Raw genomic sequence first — 8,403 nt, 5'->3', positions numbered from 1 at the left:
TTTCAAATCATATCTTTTAAAATTGTTTTCAAATCATATCTTCTCAATCACATTTTTTTTTACCCAATCATATCTTCTCAACCACATCTTTTTCAAAATAGTTTTCAATCAAATCTTTTTAAATTCTAATTTCAAAATCTTTTTCAAAAATCACTTTAATTCTTTTCCACTTTCAATTTCGAAAATTATTAACATCTTTTTAATTGAATTTTCGAAAATTCTCTTCCCTCCTTCCCACATCCTTCTATTTATGGAGTACTACTCCTTCTTAATGCACAATTCGAACTCTATCTAATCAAGTTCGAATTCTTCTACCTTCTCTTCTTCTATTTTTCTTTTCCTCTGACACTTCAAGGAATCTCTATACTGTGACATAGAGGATTCCATATTTTCTTGTTCTCTTCTCTTTCATATGAGCAGGAACAAAGACAAAGGCATTCTTGTTGAAGCTGACCCTGAACCTGAAAGGACCTTGAAGCGAAAGCTAAGAGAAGCTAAGACTCAACTCTCTGTTGAGGACCTGACCGAATTCTTCAAGGAAGAAGAACCCATGGCAGCCGAAAACAACAACAATACCAACAATGCAAGGAAGGTGCTGGGTGACTTTACTGCACCTACTCCTGATTTCTATGGGAGAAGCATCTCTATCCCTGCCATTGGAGCAAACAACTTTGAGCTTAAGCCTCAATTAGTTTCTCTAATGCAACAGAATTGCAAGTTCCATGGACTTCCAATGGAAGATCCTCATCAGTTCTTAGCTGAATTCTTGCAAATCTGTGACACAGTCAAGACTAATGGGGTAGACCCTGAGGTCTACAGACTGATGCTATTCCCTTTTACTGTAAGAGACAGAGCTAGAATATGGTTGGATTCTCAACCTAAAGAAAGCCTGGACTCTTGGGAAAAGCTAGTCAATGCCTTCTTGGCAAAGTTCTTTCCACCACAAAGATGGAGTAAGCTTAGAATGGAAGTCCAAACCTTCAGACAGAAGGATGGAGAATCCCTCTATGAAGCTTGGGAAAGATACAAACAATTAATCAGAAGATGTCCTTCAGACATGCTTTCTGAATGGAGCATCATAGGTATTTTCTATGATGGTCTCTCTGAACTATCCAAGATGTCCTTGGATAGCTCTGCTGGAGGATCTCTTCATCTGAAGAAGACGCCTGCAGAAGCTCAAGAATTGATTGAAAGGGTTGCAAATAACCAATTCATGTACACTTCTGAAAGGAATCCTGTGAACAATGGGACTAGTCAGAAGAAAGGAGTTCTTGAGATTGACACTCTGAATGCCATATTGGCTCAGAACAAGATATTGACTCAACAAGTCAACTTGATTTCTCAAAGTCTGTCTGGAATGCAAAATGCACCAAACAGTACTAAGGATGCTTCATCTGAGGAAGAAGCTTATGATCCTGAGAACCCTTCCATGGAAGAGGTGAATTACCTAGGAGAACCCTATGGAAACACCTATAATTCTTCATGGAGAAATCACCCAAATCTCTCATGGAAGAATCAAGAGAGACCTCAACAAGGTTTCAATAACAATAATGGTGGAAGAAACAGGTTTAGCAATGGCAAGCCTTTTCCATCATCTTCTCAGCAACAGACAGAGAGTTCTAAGCAGAATACTTCTGACTTAGCAACAATGGTCTCTGATCTAATAAAAACCACTCAAAGTTTCATGAATGAAACAAGGTCCTCCATTAGAAATTTGGAAGGACAAATGGGACAGCTGAGCAATAAAATTACTGAACTCCCTCCTAGTACTCTCCCAAGTAATACAGAAGAAAATCCAAAAGGAGAGTGCAAAGCCATAGACATGGCCGAATATGGAGAGGAAAGAGAGGAGGAGGACGCCACTGAGGAAGACCTCAGTGGGCGTGTACCAATCTCCTCTGAGTTCCTCAATGAGGAACAATGGGAATCTAAGGCTCAAAATGAGACCATAGAGATTCCATTGGACTTACTTCTGCCTTTCATGAGCTCTGATGAGTATTCTTCCTCTGAAGAGGATGAGTATGTCACTGAAGAGCAAGTTGCTAAATACCTTGGAGCAATCATGAAGCTAAATGACAAGTTATTTGGAAATGAGACTTGGGAGGATGAACCACCTTTGCTCACCAAAGAACTGGATGACTTGTCTAGGCAGAAACTGCCTCAAAAGAGGCAAGATCCTGGGAAGTTTTCTATACCTTGTACCATAGGCACCATGACCTTCAAGAAGGCCTTGTGTGACTTAGGGTCAAGTGTAAACCTCATGCCCCTCTCTGTAATGGAGAAATTAGGGATCTTTGAGGTGCAAGCTGCAAGAATCTCATTAGAGATGGCAGACAATTCAAGAAAACAAGCTCATGGACTTGTAGAGAATGTTTTGGTGAAGATTGAAGACCATTACATCCCTACTGATTTCATAGTCCTAGAGACTGGGAAGTGCATGGATGAATCCATCATCCTTGGCAGACCCTTCCTAGCCACAGCAAAGGCTGTGATTGATGTTGATAGAGGAGAGTTAATCATTCAAGTGAATGAAGAATCCTTGGTGTTTAAGGCTCAAGGATATCCCTCTATCACCATGGAGAAGAAGCATGAAGAGCTTCTCTCAAAACAGAGCCAAACAGAGCCCCTACAGTCAAACTCTAAGTTTGGTGTTGGGAGGCCACAACCAAACTCTAAGTTTGGTGTTGAACCCCCACATTCAAACTCTAAGTTTGGTGTTGGGAGGTTCCAACATGGCTCTGAGTATCTGTGAGGCTCCATGAGAGTCCTCTGTCAAGCTAATGACATTAAAGAAGCGCTTGTTGGGAGGCAACCCAATGTTTTATAGTTAACTATTTTCTTTTATTATTTTATCTTTTTTGTAGGTTGATGATCATAAGAAGTCACAAAAACAATGAAAAAAGCAAAAACAAAATGAAAAACAGGAAGAAAAACAGCACACCCTGGAGGAGAAGAAGCTGGCGTTCAAACGCCAGTAATGCTAGCTGTTGGGCGTTTAACGCCCAGTCTGGCACCATTCTGGGCGTTTAACGCCAGAAAGGGGCACCAGACTGGCGTTAAACGCCAGTAAAGGGCAACAACCTGGCGTTAAACGCCAGGAATGGGCACCAGCCCGGCGTTTAACGCCAGAAATAGCTCAAAACGTGATTTTGAGCAACATTTGGTGCAGGGATGACTTTTCCTTGACACCACAGGATCTGTGGACCCCACAGGACCCCACCATCACTCTCTCTCTTCTTCCCCCATTCACCAATCACCTCAATACCTCTTCCCCAAAAACCCTTCACCTATCAAATCCCATTTTTCTCTTCACCACTCACATCCATCCTTCATAAAACCCCACCAACCTCACCCTTCAAATTCAAACCACTTTCCCTCCCAAACCCACCCATAATGGCCGAACCTTTACCCCCCTCTCTCCTATAAATACCCTTCTTCAACTCTTCATTTTCACACAACCTAAACACCCTTTCTTACCCTTCTAGGCCGAACACACCACCTTCTCCCTCTTCCTCATTTCTTCTTCTTCTACTCTCTTCTTTCTTCTTTTGCTCGAGGACGAGCAAACATTTTAAGTTTGGTGTGGTAAAAGCATTGCTTTTTCGTTTTTCCATAACCATTTATGGCATCCAAGGCCGGAGAAACCTCTAGAAAGAGGAAAGGGAAGGCAAAAGCTTCCACCCCCGAGTCATGGGAGATGGATAGATTCCTCTCAAGGGTGCATCAAGTCCACTTCTATGAAGTTGTGGCCTTGAAGAAGGTGATCCCCGAAGTCCCCTTTTCACTCAAAAAGGGTGAATATCCGGAGATCCGCCATGAGATCCGAAGAAGAGGTTGGGAAGTACTCACCAACCCCATTCAACAAGTCGGAATCTTGATGGTTCAAGAGTTCTATGCCAATGCATGGATCACCAAGAACCATGACCAAAGTGTGAACCCGAATCCAAAGAATTATCTCACTATGGTTCGGGGGAAATACTTGGATTTTAGTCCGGAGAGTGTGAGGGTGGCGTTCAACTTGCCTATGATGCAAGGAGATGAGCATCCTTACACTAGAAGGGTCAACTTTGATCAAAGGTTGGACCAAGTCCTCACAACCATATGTGAAGAGGGCGCACAATGGAAGCAAGATTCAAGAGGAAAGCCGGTTCAATTAAGAAGGCATGACCTCAAGCCCGTGGCTAGAGGATGGTTAGAGTTCATACAACGCTCAATCATTCCCACTAGCAACCGGTCCGAAGTTACTCTAGACCGGGCCATCATGATTCATAGCATCATGATTGGAGAAGAAATAGAGGTTCATGAGGTTATAGCCCAAGAACTCTATAAGGTGGCGGACAAGACCTCCACCTTGGCAAGGTTAGCCTTTCCTCACCTCATTTGTCACCTCTGTTATTCAGTTGGAGTTGACATAGAAGGAGATACCCCCATTGATGAGGACAAGCCCATCACCAAGAAAAGGATGGAGTACACAAGAGACCCCTCTCATCAAGAGATCCCTGAGATTCCTCAAGGGATGCACTTTCCTCCACAAAATTATTGGGAGCAACTAAACACCTCCCTAGGAGAGTTGAGTTCCAACATGGGACAACTAAGGGTGGAGCATCAAGAACACTCCATTCTCCTCCATGAAATTAAAGAAGACCAAAGAATCATGAGGGAGGAGCAACAAAGACAAGGAAGAGACATTGAGGAGCTAAAGCACTCCATAGGATCTTCAAGAGGAAGGAAGAGCCGCCATCACTAAGGTGGACCCGTTCCTTGATTTCCTTGTTCTTTATTCTTCTGTTTTTCGAATTTTTGTGCTTTATGTTATCCATGTTTGTGTCTTGTGATCATTAGTGTCTTAGTTTCTATGCCTTAAAGTTATGAATGTCCTATGAATCCATCACCTTTCTTTAATAAAAACGTGCTTAATTGAAAAGGAAAGAATTGCATGAATTCTGAATTTTATAATAGTTTAATTATTTTGATGTGGTGGCAACACTTTTGTTCTCTGAATGTATGCTTGAACAGTGCATATATCTTTTGAATTTGTGGTTCATGAATGTTGGCTCTTGAAAGAATGATGAAAAAGGAGACATGTTACTGAGGATCTGAAAAATCATAAAAAAATGATTCTTGAAGCAAGAAAGAAAGCAAGCAAAAACCGAAAAAAAAAAATTATTCGAAAAAAAAAAAAAAAAGAGAAAGAATAAGAGTTGTGATCCAAGGCAAATAAGAGTGTGCTTAAGAACCCTGGACACCTCTAATTGGGGACTTTAGCAAAGCTGAGTCACAATCTGAAAAGGTTCACCCAATTATGTGCCTGTGGCATGTATGTATCCGGTGGTAATACTGGAAGACAGAGTGCTTTGGGCCACAGCCAAGACTCAATAAATGGCTATGTTCAAGAATCATCATACTTTACTAGGAGAATCATTAACACTATCTGGATTCTAAGTTCCTAAAGAAGCCAATCATTCTGAATTATAAGGGATAAAGTGAGATGCCAAAACTATTCAGAGGCAAAAAGATAAAAGCCCCGCTCATCTAATTAATACTAATCTTCATAGATGTTTTTGGAGTTCATTGCATATTCTCTTCTTTTTATCTTATTTGATCTTCAGTTGCTTGGGGACAAGCAACAATTTAAGTTTGGTGTTGTGATGAGCGGATAATTTGTATGCTTTTTGGCATTGTTTTTAGTATGTTTTTAGTATGATTTAGTTAGTTTTTAGTATATTTTTATTAGTTTTTAGTTAAAATTCACTTTTCTGGACTTTACTATGAGTTTGTGTGTTTTTCTGTGATTTCAGGTATTTTCTGGCTGAAATTGAGGGATCTGAGCAAAAATCTGATCCAGAGACTCAAAAGGACTGCAGATGCTGTTGGATTCTGACCTCCCTGCACTCGAAGTGGATTTTCTGGAGCTACAGAAGCCCAATTGGCGCGCTCTCAACGGCGTTGGAAAGTAGACATCCTGGGCATTCCAGCAATATATAATAGTCCATACTTTGCCCAAGATTTGATGGCCCAAACCGGCGTTCAAAGTCACCTCAAGAAATTCCAGCGTTAAACGCCGGAACTGGCACCTAATTGGGAGTTAAACGCCCAAACTGGCACTAAAGCTGGCGTTTAACTCCAAGGAAAGTCTCTACACGAAAATGCTTCATTGCTCAGCCCAAGCACACACCAAGTGGGCCCGGAAGTGGATTTTTATGTCATTTACTCATCTTTGTACACCCTAGGTTACTAGTTATCTATAAGTAGGACCTTTTACTATTGTATTTTCATCTTTTGATCATGTTTTGATGATTGAACCCTCTTTGGGAGGCTGGCCATTCGGCCATGCCTAGACCTTGTTCTTATGTATTTTCAACGGTGGAGTTTCTACACACCATAGATTAAGGTGTGGAGCTCTGCTGTACCTCGAGTATTAATGCAATTACTATTGTTCTTCCATTCAATTCCGCTTGTTCTTTGTCCAAGATATCACTTGTTCTTCAACATGATGAAGGTGATGATTGACGCCCATCACCATTCTCACTCATGAACAAGGTGACTGACAACCACTCTTGTTCTACAAGCATCTGAGGCTTAGTGAATATCTCTTGGATTCCCGATTGCACGATGCATGGTTGATCGCCTGACAACCGAGTGCTCGCCTGACAAACGAGCCAACCATTCCGTGAGATCAGAGTCTTCGTGGTATAGGCAGGACTTGATGGCAGCATTCAAGAGAATCCGGAAGGTCTAACCTTGTCTGTGGTATTCTGAGTAGGATTCAATGACTGAATGACTGTGACGTGCTTCAAACCTGTAACCTACTGGGCGTTAGTGACAGACGCAAAAGAGGGATTCTATTCCGGTAGGGGAGGGAACCAAACCGGTGATTGGCAGTACTGTGACAGAGTGCGTGCATTAGCTTTCACTGCGAGGATGGGAGGTAGCTGCTGACAACAGTGAAACTCTACACGAGCTTGCCATGGAAAGGAGTAAGAAGGATTGGATGAAGGCAGTAGGAAAGCAGAGAGACGGAAGGGAAGGTATCTTCATACACTTGTCTGAAGCTCTTACACCAATGATATACATAAGTATCACTATCTTTATCTTTATATTATTTTCATTCATCATCATATACATTTGAGTTTACCTGACTAAGATTTACAAGATGACCATAGCTTGCTTCAATGCTAACAATCTCCGTGGGATCAACCCTTACTCATGTAAGGTATTACTTGGACGACCCAGTGCACTTGCTGGTTAGTTGTGTGAAGTTGTAGTGATCACAATTTCGCGCACCACTTAATTTCACTCATTTTCTCTAAATAAACAAGTCCTTTTATGAGTTTTGTCTTCATGCATGAGAATACCAAGGAACATGTTGATTCTAGCCAAATTCATGCAAATGATTTAAGGAATACATACATGAATGAGTATGAATGAATCTCATGAAATTTATTGCATGAATTGGTAAGACTTTGAAGCTATTTCCTTTGTTGATGATAGGTGATGAAACAAGAAAGCATGGAAGCAAGAATGATGCAAGCTGGGCAAGAAGAAGAGAAGTTGGCGTTGCCAACTTGGAGAAAGGGTGCGTTGTTGAAGGCAACGCCAGGCAGCCCTGGAGAAGCATTTGGGCGTTGCCAACTTGGAGAAAGGGTGCGTTGTTGAAGGCAACGCCAGGCAGCCCTGAAGAAGCAAATGTTGGCGTTGCCAACTTGAAGAAAAGGGTGCGTGTTTGAAGGCAACGCCCAGGCAAGCAAATAGCTGAGCCAAGGAGAGCTCGAGGGCGTTGCCAACGTGGGAATGAAGAGGCGTTATTCAAGGCAACGCACACAAGCAAACTTGGCCCAACAGGAGGAGAAGCTGGCGTTGCCAACGCCAAGAACCATAGGCGTTATTCAAGGCAACGCCAAGCAATCTTGGGGAGCTAGTTTAGAGCCTCGAGCACGTTGCTGGCCCAGAGATGAGGGGCGTGTTTGAGGACAACGCAGGCAAACAACGCTGAATGGAAAACTTGGCCCAGGAAAAGGAGATGCACGTTGCCAACACCAAGTTATGAAGGCGTGTTCCTTGGCAACGTAGCAAGCAACTTTGGCACCAAAGGGGAGCTCGAGCACGTTGTTGAGCTAGGAACCATTGGCGTGTTCTAAGGCAACGCCAGGAATGGTTGCTTGGCAAGGCACCAAGTCTTGGGTGCCAACCAAGTTGCCAACGCCAGGAAGGGTGCCAACCACGTTGCCAACGCCAGGAAGCATAGGCGTGTTCAAGGACAACGCCAGGAAGGGTGCCAACCACGTTGCCAACGCCAGGAAGGGTGCCAATCAAGTTGCCAACGCCAGGAAGGGTGCCAACCACGTTGCCAACGCCAGGAAGCATAGGCGTGTTCAAGGACAACGCCAAGCAACAAGCATAGAG

General features: G+C 42.8%; 1 non-coding gene across 1 annotated transcript; it reads right to left on the bottom strand.

Moving 5' to 3' along the window:
• Positions 1-955: 955 nt before the first annotated feature.
• On the bottom strand, positions 956-1,063 carry LOC130947794 (small nucleolar RNA R71). The gene has a single exon (XR_009072808.1). It is a non-coding gene; the product is annotated as a small nucleolar RNA R71 (small nucleolar RNA).
• Between the last annotated feature and the right edge of the window lie 7,340 nt (positions 1,064-8,403).

Source organism: Arachis stenosperma, chromosome 1 (genome assembly GCF_014773155.1).
Source record: "Arachis stenosperma cultivar V10309 chromosome 1, arast.V10309.gnm1.PFL2, whole genome shotgun sequence".
In the NCBI taxonomy this organism is placed as follows: domain Eukaryota; kingdom Viridiplantae; phylum Streptophyta; class Magnoliopsida; order Fabales; family Fabaceae; genus Arachis; species Arachis stenosperma.
The sequence above is the reverse complement of the archived record's forward strand: the minus strand, read 5'-3'. Positions and strand labels throughout refer to the sequence as shown.